The sequence below is a fragment of the Aplidium turbinatum genome, chromosome 11, assembly GCF_918807975.1.
Source record: "Aplidium turbinatum chromosome 11, kaAplTurb1.1, whole genome shotgun sequence".
NCBI lineage: Eukaryota > Metazoa > Chordata > Ascidiacea > Aplousobranchia > Polyclinidae > Aplidium > Aplidium turbinatum.
The window spans coordinates 22,017,798-22,031,688 of NC_137482.1; the positions used below are offsets into that span (position 1 = coordinate 22,017,798).

Below are 13,891 nucleotides of genomic sequence, written 5' to 3' on the forward strand. Positions count from 1 at the left end.
CCAACAATTCCTGAAAGTAGTTAGACTACTCTACAATACCTGACAACCCCTGAAAATGCTCCACAACCCCCCAAAAAGCTGACAATGCCTGATAATGCCCGACAATGCCTGACAATGAATTTTTGGAGGTACTGGTTGAATAGGCTTTCACAATTGGTTGTGCTAACAAAAATGGCGGCGGGCGCACTCGAGTGGTGCCATCGTGGTGTGTGGAGCGTGAATGGGAATGACGCTTCTATATCTATTCTATTTCTATGGGTGTTGCTTGTTCTTTTTTTTATGACGTAGGTTTTTCAGAAAAAAGTTTTCTAGCGTCACTGAACCAGCGCTGTAGCTGTAGGGACTGCAAATAAAACAGACCCTTGTCAGGGATTCCAAGTTTGGTTCTCCTAAATCTTTAGGGTAAGCGTGTGGAAGCTAGGTGAAGGGGTCGTAGGTTACTTTACTTGATCTGTGTTTTGAGAAGTCACTGAGACAGACTAGTTTTGATGTGAAGTAAAGCCAGTTACTATAATTATTGGTGCTCTTTCACAATCGTCCTTTTGGGATGATGACGTCATGTTACGTCACACAGGCTGGAATGGACTATTATAAAGAAGGAAGCACGGGGTGGAAATGCACTGAAAAACACCTGAAGGAAATTGTCTCCCATTTATTTATTTGTTCTTCAATTTCAACAAATTTTCTATCGTTGCAAAGCACAAGCATAGATCTAACCAACTAAGTTAATACCAAGTCCCAAAATAGTACTAGCTCCATCTGGTGACCACCTAAACTTGACCAAATTCAAGTCATTATCAAAAGTTTGCTTTAAATGATAAAAACATTAAACGACAGCCAATTAAAAGAACATGTTACTGTGATACTAACCCTCTCAGTGCATTTATAACTCGGTCCAGTACAGGTTTATAATAATTTATATTAGGTTAGCCTACTGGTTGATGCAGCCCCCCCCATGTTTTGAGACCACGAGCCGCCACTGATTGTGGCAATCAGCACTTAACAGGTTAAGTTTTATTTGTTTGCGTTTTAATTTATTCTTTGTTTAGTTTCTCGTTTTGTTAGGTCTATTAAATTATTAATATGCTGGTGATAACTGATAATTATTAATATGATAGGCTACAGCGGACACAATTGCAGAAATAATATCTCTCGGTTTTAAGTGGTTTAACGCATTTATAAAAATAACATGTTAACCAGTGATGAGGTATATTAATGTAATAACGATTATAATCGTCACTACATGGGTTACCGCTTACCAGCACGAATAAGGCCAAACTGAAACTAGATTCTAATTTCTATGTATCTTGAATACGCGAATTAAATTATAATCTGCATAAAACTGAACTACTAAAACACAGACTAAGTATTTCGAAAACACTTTCAAGTTTTAAGCATTGCAGGCTTAGAAACCTTCGCTACATCAAATCAAGCGCAACGTATCAACTTCCTCAATCTGATACAAAACGTTTTGTTCGCGATCAACTCACTGGCACCATGACGTTTCAAAGATTGCCTTGACAACAAGCCTACGTTTCCACTGAACAATGAACCAACTCCACCTCTAGGTGGCATTGAATGAACACGGTATTATTTTATAAGGCAATAAGTTTTACAAGAGTAGAAGCTCATTGCTTTCCTACAATCCTTCCTCTTTCTGCCTCAACCATACTTGGAATCGTTTCTTGTATTTTTATTTATTGAGTTTGAATTGATTTAATGAGTTGGAAAAGCTGAGTGTTGTACACACTTAATAATTCTTAACAACGATTACACTTAGATCCGAATTACACACATGTCGCAGAGTTGGCCTGGCATATATCTAGCTTGCTTTACCGATACTGATAATAATAATGTTATGGTTTTATTTATTGTCGCTCTACAACAGCTAAGGTCTTTTAGCGACAAGGCTCATTTTTAATTTATATCAGGTTTACGATGTTATCACATTATTACCCGACTCATTCTCACTGCGCTATGCAGGATAGAACACAATCGGTACCATTTTTAAAGTCTTCGGTTTGACCCGACCTGGAATCGATCTCAGATCTACCAGCTCCAGAGCCGAAGGCGAAACCACTCGGCCACTGAGCTGGTATTTACCGATACTGAAACGAAACCCAACACAAAAGGTAAATGGTCTCCAGAAACAACTGCTCCCGGCACGCGGCAAAGGCAACAATCAGAGGTGAAATGTCTTGGTAGTCAGGCAAGCCACGTCAAGGAGAACAACGAAACGATGGAAATTCAACGTTACAAGATTCATCTCAATTTCATAATTAATCAATAGGGCAATTGATCCGCCGGAACGGAAATAAAAAAATCTGAAAACACTGGTATAAAAGCTCGACATTCAATTAGAGGAGTAGCCTACTACAAGAGCCGGAGTTTGGAGTATTTATGAGCACGAGTCTCGACTTTCGGCCCGGAGTTGGAGTGGAACCGGAGTCTCAAACTCGTAGCAAAACAGGAACCGGTGTTGCCCCTAATAAATTGAAGCCCCTCCCTTTAAAAACTTTCCTTTTAGTGTTGATACTTGTAGTGGTGTTCATAATTTCAATCATGCAATCCTGGTTCGATACCTGGCTACCACTGGTTGTTGTAAAAACATCGATTCTCTCTAGCCTGTGTGTAATAAATTATGTGAGCGTAGTTACTGAAGGAAAGGCAGCCGAGAGAAAGGAACTGGCAATCCTACTCTCGTTGGTGCAAATGGCCGGGTACAATGCAAATTTTGTCTCATTGCTTGAGGCTCAGTCCCAGGCAGAAAAATCCGTCATTTTTACATTACGTTTGCAGACGTTGAATCAATGTAAAATGAAAGTTTTTGCTACCTGGAGTAACCGAGAATGAGACTTTGCCTTTTGCTATTGGGACTACTTTTCTTATGCACATCACTTTGCGTGCTCATTTTGTCCACCCGACAGGGTTGAGAAAAACCCGGGTTTTGTTAAAAAAGCCCAACCCGCATGGGTTTTTTCAAAAAACCCGGTTTTTTTGGGTTTTATTGGGTTTTATTGGGTTTTATTTAAAAAAAGATTCAAAAAAGTTGGATTCATGCTTATTTCTCCTCAAATACTACTGTTTACCAATGACGTGCCTCTCACTCACAGTACATACTGGCATAACTCAATAAAATAATGCACTAGTGCTGTTTAACTATGAGGTCTTCTTGCATAAATGAGTTTTAGTGTAGTACAAAATGGCATTACTTGATTTTTGTGTACAGAAATATCCACTGTGTTTTCAATTTATCCATGGAAATTTCCTTTACAATCACAACCTTAAGTCCTAATTTGAAGTTTGTTTTAAGTACCTTGTAGTACTTTGGTTCATTTTTTCAATTTTCTGATAAAAATTGGACAAATGTGATGCTCTGGGTTTATTATGTTTTTTTTTTGGTTTTTTAAGTGGGTTTTAAAAAAACCCATCCGGGTTTTTTTTTTGGGTTGGGTAAAATACCGACAACCCTGCCACCCGACCACCCCCACGTGCTTGGCGCATTCCCTTCATCGATTTGTTTATCTTGTTATTCAGCTGGTTGAAGATCAATTACTTAAAATGGAGAGATTAAAAGAAAAGTCTGAAAAGAGCATAGAAAGTTTATCTAATAAACTTGAAATGTCTCGCCAAGAAATTTCATTGAAAACCGAAGAGTTTGAAAAGAAACATTGAGCTTTCAGGTATACTGTGTTCTTATTTTTTTTTAGTTGTAAACATCGATAAAACCTGGTACTGTTTGTTATTTTAAATAAGAAAATTAGTTTGTTAAATACGCTTTTAACTTTAAGCAAAGCAATCGTGACCAAATTACGCCGACAACACATTCAGAAAAGAAAACTTTGAAACGAAAACTTTAAATTGTTTTCTTGGGTTTAGTCTTTGTGCATTTATTACAGGATAGTTTAAATCAAGCTAGATCGGAGATTGAAAATTTGAAACATCGGTTATTAGTTTTCAAAGAAGAAACTCAAAAAGCGGATGCAAAGTACGCGGATAACTTAGACCAGGCGGAAAATGCGTCTAACGACCTACAGAAAGCTTTGGACGCAGAGCGAATGAACTCTGAGGAACTAAAACGTTTACTACAAGATAATGAGTTAAAACATTCCGAGAAAATTGATGCGTTAACAGCTTCTCTGCTTGAGGAATTCAATGCTAAAAATACCAACTCGCGTACTGAAATGCAAAAAGCTTTTGCATTGGAAAAAGAAGCGCTCAGTTCAGAATTACAGCAGAAATTCAACAGTGAGAATTAGAACTACAACAGGCTGCATTAGCCAGCGAGAACAACGAGGGTTCTGAAAAGGAAGCTGCATTGCTCTCACGTTTACAAGAATTACAAACACTTGTGTCCACAAAAACTGAAAATATTCACCTTCTCAAAGCTACCGTGTTAGAAAAGGAATCAATGATCAGCGAAGTCGAGGAGAACAACAAACTTTCGGCAGAGTTGGAAATTAAAGCCAAAGATTGTGAATCTGCTCGGAAAGACTCTGTCAACACTCAAAGCGATCTTTCCCAAGCACGTTCAGATATTCAGAAATACGAAGATGAACTAAGTACGATGAAAAACGACACAAAAACGAAAGAAAGAAACTTGGAAACACTGACAAAGGACCTTGCTTCCACCAATGAACGTTTGCTTCTCGCCGAGTCAGAAAAGGAACGTCTGATAAAAGATTTTGAGGACACAAAGTCTGAGTTGATTGAATTACGAACTCTCACACAGCACAGAGAAGCTGAAATTCTTTAATTAAGAGAAAATGTTAAACAGAAAAATGAAGAATTTCATAATCTCACTCAAACCTTACAAGAAACAACCAAGAAAAGTGAAGAAAAAGCTGCAAGTTATCAAGAAGAAGTGGCTCGGCTGAAAGAAGCGTGGAAAGAAAAAACCAAAGAAATGACAACTGAGGTGACTTTCAATTTGATGCTGCAGTTTCTCTTCAAGTTTGTTGATTAATTAAGCAACGTTTTAAAAAACGAAACAATGCATTGAATATGGTTCGTTTTAAATTGTCTTTTCTAATCACACCAAAAACCGTTTTTTTGTTTTTCAAAGTAATTAACTAATTATACGTTGCTTTTAACGTGCTGGTATCTGTAATCGTTTTGAGCACAGTACAGTAAATAAGTTACAGATTACAGTTCAACAACGTATTTTTTTAGAGAGAAACCTTAGTGGCCAATCTCGATAAAAGATTCATGGATGAAAAAGCGAAGTTGAAAACAGAGCACGGGAAACGTGAGGAGGAACTGAAAGAACGACTTTCCTCTAAATCTAGGGAAGATAAGAGCGCTCTTGAATCAACGTTATCCACCAGATTAAAAGAAGAGCATTCGTCTGAGGTTGCTTCCCTACAAGAACAATGGAAAACCAAATACGGAGACTTGAAACGCAAGGTATTTGTGAAGAATTGACAATTTTTTTTCAAGTGGTTATGATTATGTGCGTTCAACCTCAAAGAGAAAATTAGTCCAATTTTACTGTACATTAAACCAACGTCTTTAAATGTTGGTTCAATGTAAAAAGGTCTGGCTTGTCTGGTGGGAACGCGTTGGGTTCAATCTGTCACCAAATACCGTTGAAAGTAACGCATATCTACGGTAGATATTGCTCGATTTATTTTGAGATTTTAATAACCTTGTTTTATTTAGAGTTGATGCAATGATTATGTTCATTCTGTCGAAAATTTCTTCCAATGCAACTCCTTGTTTTTTCTTTGCTTTTCGTGATAGTGATAGTTCACATCACTAGGTAGTTCACTATCTGGTAGTCTTTATTATGGAATAGATTGAGTTTCGCTTTTAGCAGCACGATCGTTGTTTACTTCACAAATGTAGATGCAAACGATCTGTTTTAGTTTGAAGCTGCGAGTTCGCTGTGGTAGTAGCGGTTTGCACTAGATTTCGGAACACAGTTCCTTAGTCATGTGCAATAACGAGTGGTGTTAGATTCAGAGTGTCGTTTATAAGGTTATAATAAAACCTTATATAATAATGACACTCTAGCACAGTGGTTCCCAACCTTTCCTATCCGGTGGACCCTTTTAGTCAATATTCAAATCTAAATTCCCCCTATAAATTTAGATTGTTAAAAAATTGTTTACATTAATATTTTAATCTAAGTCTTGTAAGATAAACAAAATGTTTACCCGGGAATGTTCACTAGTAGCCTAACAAGCTTTTTAGCCTGTAATATTCCTTTTCATACTAAAATAATTCAATTAATGAAGAACTTTGCTGAAAAGTATTTTATTCAAAAAAAAAAAAAAATGAGATACAAAGATCAGCTGAAAGTCTCCTTTAACCATGCAAACATTGATCTGGATTCATGGGAACTACTTGCTAGTGACAGATCACTCTGGAGAAAAAGATTTAGGGAAGGCACGAAAATTTTCGAAAAAAAAAACAGAATACAAAAAAGCCATGAAAAACAAAACACTAGAAAAGAAAAACTAAAACTACCGCGTCCCCCACCATCCATACAATGTGATTTTTTCCCACGTCCTTCTTATCATAGACTGGGATACCAAAGCCACATATGACATCACCATCCAAAGCCAAATTCAATCGGACACGAGCTGGAGCCAACGACATTGAAAATATAAGAGTCAATAAATTTAACAGTTTGTGTAAAGCTTGTGATTTTTTGTTTCGACAACTCATGAATGTGATGGAAGAGTATTGGAAAGAGCATAACAAATGTCATTCTCCAGGTCTAATCTGTTTCTCTGTTTTCTTTTCATCTGCAAGAGTTGAAAAACCTGATTTGCATAGATAAGTGAAAGCAAACGGAAGGATACTTCGAATAGCTTTCTCTGCCACTTTAGGATAGGAATTACATGTTAATGGCCAAAATCCAGAGATTGATTTTTTTTTCTCTGAATAAGACTCTTGTGCAAGAATCCGTTTTTGAGTTCTAAAAATTCATTCTGCAATTTATCGGGAAGTTTTTCTATCAACAGTGTGAATGAATTTCATATTAAATCAAGCTCATCGTCATAAATTTCAGGAAAATATCGAATGAATTCCAGTTCTAATGCTGTGAGATATGTTGCAAAATCAATTCTTTTTTCAACTCTGGAAGAACTTGTTCTTTGCCGTCAACAACCATCACCGATGATAATTCTTTAAATAGGGTGACACGTTTAATTGTTCATTCTAACTTTTCTCCTTTAATGATCAAGCTTGCTAGTGAAAGCTTCCAAAGCATCTTTAAATGCTGAGCGGTACTGGCGTCTGCTCCTGGAAGGGCCACCAAAGCCAGGCTGGTCGAAAGGTAGAGGCCAGACAAAACGTAATCCCCACGCGATCAGGACAGCAGAGCCTTCTAGTACCTTTAAGACAATCTCCTAATGACAGTGACATAAATCAATCACTTTTTTCCAATCTGCCTTGAGCCATCATGGAAGCAGTGCAGTTTTTAAGTACATTGATGCCCATGCCAGGCAGGTTGGTGGCGTAGGCGGAGGATAGCTACATGCTACAATGGCAACATCATTCAAGAAGGAAAACTTAAGTCAAACCAGGGTTGACTGAACTTGTCAGTTGTCGTGCAGAGGCATGCGGTCATCAAGACCACTCCGGTCTTTAAATGGAGGTTGGGGGTAAGCAAGGGCATGCTCCCTGTAGAAAACATGCACCGAAAAATCCTAATGTTAAGTGTTAAATAAGGAATGGCCCCCAGTCCCTAACAGCCCTTAAATGGGCAGGGGGTGTGAAGAATCTCCGGGTTGTCGCACATTACTGTTAAAAATTCAGGTGTTCGACTGGGAAGTCTAAATGTAGGAAGCTTACGTTGTAATGTAGAGGTACTGAGGTGAGTGAAGAACCGAGAATGAGGTAGGTAGATGTTTGCCGTTTACAGAAAATCCGATGGAGGAACAAAGGAGCCAGGTTTTTGGGTACTACTACTACTACATGGTATCAATATGCCAATGGGGCATTGATACAGATAACCCACGTTGATGCGCAATCTGCTTCAAACGCAGATGGCGATTGAATATTTACCGTATATTGGTGTTTTTCCCTTGCGTTTTCAGATTCAGTTTATTCAATGGACCAAACAAATAAGCAAGAAATCTAATCCATCTGTCGTCATTCAGCAATAAAACAAACTCCAATTTTATTTAAAGGTCAAAAAATAATTTAAAATCGCCTCTGAGCTCAAACACTCGGTTGGTTACGTTTCCTCTTGAAAGCCATCGAGTATTTGCATTAAAAAGAAGTAGGCCTAGGTCTACGTGATGGTTTGCATCCATGTCAGTGCACAGTTGCTTAAATAATCTGGAGTTAAGGGCTCCTCTTTAACGCCCTAAAGCTTTGGTCTAGGCCAACTTACTAGGCTTAAAAAGCTTTACGATCCTAAAACCAAATTCCCCCTAAAAATTGCAAAATTCCCCGCCCTAGTGGGGAATTCCCCCCCGGTTGGGAACCACTGCTCTAGCACATGACCAGGGAACTGTGTTCCGAAATCTAGTGCAAACCGTTACTAACCACAGCGATAGCGAACCCCCAACACCAGGCCTAAACAGGTCGTTAATATCTACGAGGTAATCTTTACTAGTGCGATATATTTTGTGGATTCTTGTCCATTACCGTGTTCTTCTTGCAGGCGGAACAACGGATTGTTCAACTTCAACAGAAGACAAAGGAATTGCAGGCGGAGTTAGAAGATTCTAAAAAGCAACTTTTATCTATTCAGAATCAATCCGAAGTCGCTATCAAAAAAATTGAAACAGAAAAACTAAGTGTTGAAAAGGCATGTTAGTTTTTTTAAATTTTTACAGTTGTAGCAGTAAACCCTGCAATTCGAAATTTCCATGATTATTGTTTTTATGAAAGAACTACTCGTAACTAGAAGCAAAAACGTCCAAAAGATGTCGAGTTTTACGTTGCATTATTAGCAGAGATTCTATTCTTAGATTTCTTTGAATAGAGCTTGCTGTGACTTTTCGTTCTTTGGAGCTGTTTGTAAAAAGTCCAAGATTTTATAACTTTCATTAACACGTTTTTTTGCACTTGTGACCGCTTTGCGTCTCCATAGACCAATGAACAACTCTAAGGACGATCCAATCACGTGGAGAAGCTCACCGGCCAGTTGCAAGCTGCAAGACGTTCCCTGCAAGAACTCACTTCACACAGAGAAGAAATTAACTCACTTTACCAAGGCGAGGTGGCTAATGTAAAGAAATTGAAAGAAGCGCTTGAGTCATCGAACAACGAGCTCATCCGATCTAAAAGAAAACTTGATGAAATTCAAAAACTTTTAATTGAGAAATCAAAATTATTGGAAAATATGCAGAAAAAATCCGAAGCAATGTCGAAGAAAATAATCGAATTGCAATCGCTCGTAAAGGTTTGTGTTACCATTGAATATTAGTCTAATAGTTACTTTATCAACTGGAGAATAGATGTATCGATGAGTTAAACTAACGTTGCTATTTTCACATCATATATGTGAAAATAACTACTTTTGTCAGCTGGGATATTGGAAATTAGCGGATTTGATCTACTGTATCAATCAAAAGCAAGTTTACCCATTAAAAAAGAACACAACCTCACATGTAATTGCTTGGGGGGCAACGCCATACAACACTGCAGTTGCTTGCAACTAAATATTTCTTTCCAGTCGAAATCGGGCGAATGTAGCGCGAGTGAAGAAAACCTCCGCGATGCGTTGCAGCGAGTGGAGCGCTGCAATGTTGAAGTGACAGAGAAATCTGAAGAAATAAACAAACTCAACTCAACGCTTCAGGAATCAAACACCAACATGCGATCACTGGAGGTAATTCTTTAATGAAGGTGTTTGTCTAGCTATGATTTTGTACCATGTTTTCGACTCGATCGAGTTTTCGTATTTTTATATGTATTCACTGGTACGACAATTTAGTTGGTTTAAAGTCGTTCGTCTCATAAGCAAGAAGAAGAAGTTGTTGGTGTGAAATTCAGCTCAAGATTCAATGGTTGCCTTTCTCTGTCTGTGAAAGCGCATTGTAATTGATGCGTTGATACTTTTCCGTAATTTATAGTAGAAATAAAAAATTTAAAATGGTGTTGCGCAAACTGTGGTTTTTAAGCCCGTGACTTACTTGTTAAGGTGTCTGCCTCTGAATCTGTAGGCGTGGGTTCGATACCCTGTCGAGTTATACCAAAGTAGCATACCACTGACCAGTCTTTTCAAAAAGTGGTAATAAACCTTAAACCTGCTTTTACTCGGCAATGTTAATAATGTACTCGGGTGCGCTTCTATTTCTCTACCCCTTTATATAGCTGACGCTCTGCTTGGGAAAGCGTCAAAAGCAACGCATATCTGCAATGGATACAGCATTTCATAAAAAAACTCAGTATTATTGTTACATAATGAATTAACTTTTTTTTGTTATGTTTTCCCCTGATTGACTCTGAAGCGATGTTGCTGCTGAGCTGATCGTCTTTATCGCTGTTTCGATTGCAGAAAGTAACGACTCAGCTCAAAGCCGAACTCTCTACTGCCTCTACCGAGCGGGATGAAGCCGTGCGTGAACACGAGAAAGCGGTTGCATTTGGTCATCTGCTATCTGAAGAGATCACAACTATGAAAAGTGACATGGAATCCATCAGAAGTTAGTTTAAGCCAAGGCTTTGCTTTTACCGAGTTACAACGACGGGTTGATTTTGTCAGCCCAGTCTCCAAAGAGAGAATGCAGTTTATCTTCTAGAGCAGGGGTCACCAACCTTTTTTGCATGCGGGCCACTTTGGCACTAAGGAGAGCTGTGGTGGGCGCACTAATAAAATGTTAGGTAGGTTGACTCTTATGTCGACTGCATAGCCGAGTGGTGAAAGCCCTGGAACGTCAATTGAAAGGGCGCCGGTTCGACACCGCTCAAGAGCATGCGGCTGTGTCTTTGGCAGGACACTTAAAGGCATGCCTGAAGGTGGACATGAAGATTGGCTTCCTTGTCTTCCCGTCCACTTAATCAAAATCTTCAACCACCAGGTGTAAGCGTGGATACGACGACTCTTATGCTAGAAAAGAACGCATTTCGTACCCAGTATCCAGCGTTACATGTTGTTCATATTTATGTTAGAATACCGCAGCAACAAAATCAATCGAACAACGCTACTGCCAGGCCAAGCTCCTTTTACAACACTTTTGACTTTTTTAACATTGCCTTATAAACGAGGCCACTTGTTTTGCGCACTTATAGCGAGGCGAGCGGTTTCATCAGAACATTCATCGCCAAGCAAGGGTGGTGTTGTCACTTCGCTTCACAAAAGATATCTTGCCATTAACAGTTTCAGTAAACATGGAAATTTTTGACACATCGCTATACAGGCAACATTAGTGACATGCAAACATATGAGCGAAAAATAGGCTCCAATAACAGGGAAAAAGAAACCAGGCACCATGAAACAAATGCTTGTGGAAATCATCGAAAAATCGTAATTCTATCGTAATTCATGAACAGGCTTCCCTCTAAAAAAGCAATGAGTTGGTTTTTCACCCTTTTTGTGAGAGTCTATAAAACCGTGTTTCTTTTATTATAGACAACCGCCACTTGCGATGCTTATCAGCGTGGCAAGAATTTGTTGATTAACAACATTTTGCAGGACTTGTTTCGGCAGAACATATACTAAAATTGAAACGATACAGAAAAGATTAGCATGGCCCCTGCGCAAGGATGACACGCAAAATCGTGAAGCGTTCCATATTTCTTAAAAAAAGAAAGAAAGAAGAAAACATTTTGCAGTAGCCTACTAAGCTAAATATTTTCATAATACAATCTGAAAAAGTCTTTAAATTTATATATAATATTATGCCAATTTATTATAAATTGAGTTGGCACACCGACCTATTTTGCTAACAAAAACTTGCATAAAGAGAGCACTGCTCGAGAAACACAATAGCGATGAAACGCACACTAGTGTTTACATGACATTTGCAAACTTAAAATAAGCAACCCTATGCTCACAGACAATTTCGAAATTCGAAAAAATACGTTTTAATTAACCACCTGGGCAGTGTGGCTGGACATCGCATTGGAATAACTTTAAGCAACCCCCACCTAGAACTATAATCTGATTGGTCGGGCGGTGGAATCGTATGCAAAGCGAAAATATGCTTCCCGGAAAGTATTTTTTGCCTTCGTTCTCTTTAACTGCTCAAGAAAAGTATTTTTGGTTATACTTGTACGCTGATATCTTCCGCGGGCCTCAGCGATACAGCGTGGCGGGCCGCATGCGGCCCGCGGGCCGCCAGTTGGTGACCCCTGTTCTAGAGTAACTTTTTCCATGCCTTATATCGTTCCTCACGAAAAAGTTGAACTTTGCTGAAAATTTCTTACATCATGTATAAAGTTGCCACTTTCTTTGCGCAACATGTTAGTATGTTTAAGTCACCCATAATATTGTTTACTCATTAAAAATATTATAAAAACGAAGCAAGCTAAATTTGTTTGAAGTTTCTCAAACCTTGTCTTTTTTGTATTGATAATGGTTTGACCAAAGTTGTTCATTGTGTTTTTCAAAATCCAGCGACAAAATCAGCTATTTCAAAAGCAAAACAACCTTTTTGTTTTAGTGGAATCAGCAGCAAAAGAAGCTGACGCGAAGAAACGTGTAGAAGAAGCTGTTGCTGAATTAAACAAGGAGAGTCAGACTAAGGTTGGTAGATCGGCTTAGTGGGGAGTCGAACCCAGAACAGCTGATAAGGAGCAAACATCTTCCCCACCCACCAAGTTACAACGACGGGTTTAGTTTATTATTTATATGGCAACAATAGCTCAAAAGCAGCTCAAAGTTACACAAAATATACCCAAGGACTATTTTATTATTACTACTATCAAGTGTAGCAGATCGGCCTCCAGTCAAATTTAATGCTTGCACGCTAGCATGGCGTGTGTATACAGGTTGCCATGGTTTTATGTATGTATTTTTTCATTATAAGGCAGCAGTTGCTAAAGAATGTGCCTGCATTTAAACTAGTGATTCTTCAACTTCAAAAACCCCTTTATTGTCTGCAATATTGTAATGTAATTCAAAAACTCTATTTGTGACAATTGAGAAATCCAATACCAAAAGCAGTAGGCAATTCCAACTAGCGAAATCTGTCCTCTTTTACATTGATCTAACGTCTGCAGACATTGAATCAATGCAATCAGATGAGTGTTGCGAGTTAGGTCACCCATGGCTACCTGGAGATGCGGCCTGATTTGTCACATTTTGTAGATTTTGATTGCAGCTACTGCGAGTGCTTGACTAATATTTTCTGAGATGTTATTACTTTTTGCTGCTTCCTAATGATATAAAACCTTTTTGTTGCCTTGGGGAAGCAGCAGCAAATGAGAAAAAGTAAGTTGAAAAACGCAAAATCAGACTGTTATTGAAAAATTAACAGTCTGACAAAAATCTTCGAAATCGAATTTTCTTTGTTTTTCAACATGTGAGGATGTTAAAACATATTGTGTCATCCGGGGAAAACAGTGAAGAAAGCGTAAAAATCGAAATTTTAGAAAAATTTATTTCAACATTCGCCCAATGTTAGCAAAATCTGGAAATTTCTGCAAAATGTGACAAATCAGGCCGTATCTTTAGATAGCCATGGGTCACCTTGAAAATTGGAAGAGTTGCGTCATTGACTCGATGCGTCGTTTAGGTGAATGAATTGAAGAAGAAGGCCGAGCAGAGGTTGGCACAGATGAAAAAGACTTTCGGGAGCCAGCTGGAAGACAAACTCGGGAAGATATCGGCTCTGACTGACGCCAACGTGTCCTTGGAGGAGGAGGTGGCCTCATTGAAGGAGAAAGATCAACTTTATCAGAAAAATTTAAATAAATCAATTGAAGAGCAATGCAAAGTTGAAAGAGAGCAATTGGAAAACAAGATCGTGGAACTGGAGCAGAT

General features: G+C 38.5%; 1 non-coding gene across 1 annotated transcript; it reads left to right on the forward strand.

The window, feature by feature from the left end:
* Positions 1–11,601: 11,601 nt before the first annotated feature.
* LOC145780405 (U6 spliceosomal RNA) lies at positions 11,602–11,705 on the forward strand. Its single transcript, XR_014290636.1, has one exon. It is a non-coding gene; the product is annotated as a U6 spliceosomal RNA (small nuclear RNA).
* The last annotated feature ends 2,186 nt before the right edge of the window (positions 11,706–13,891 follow it).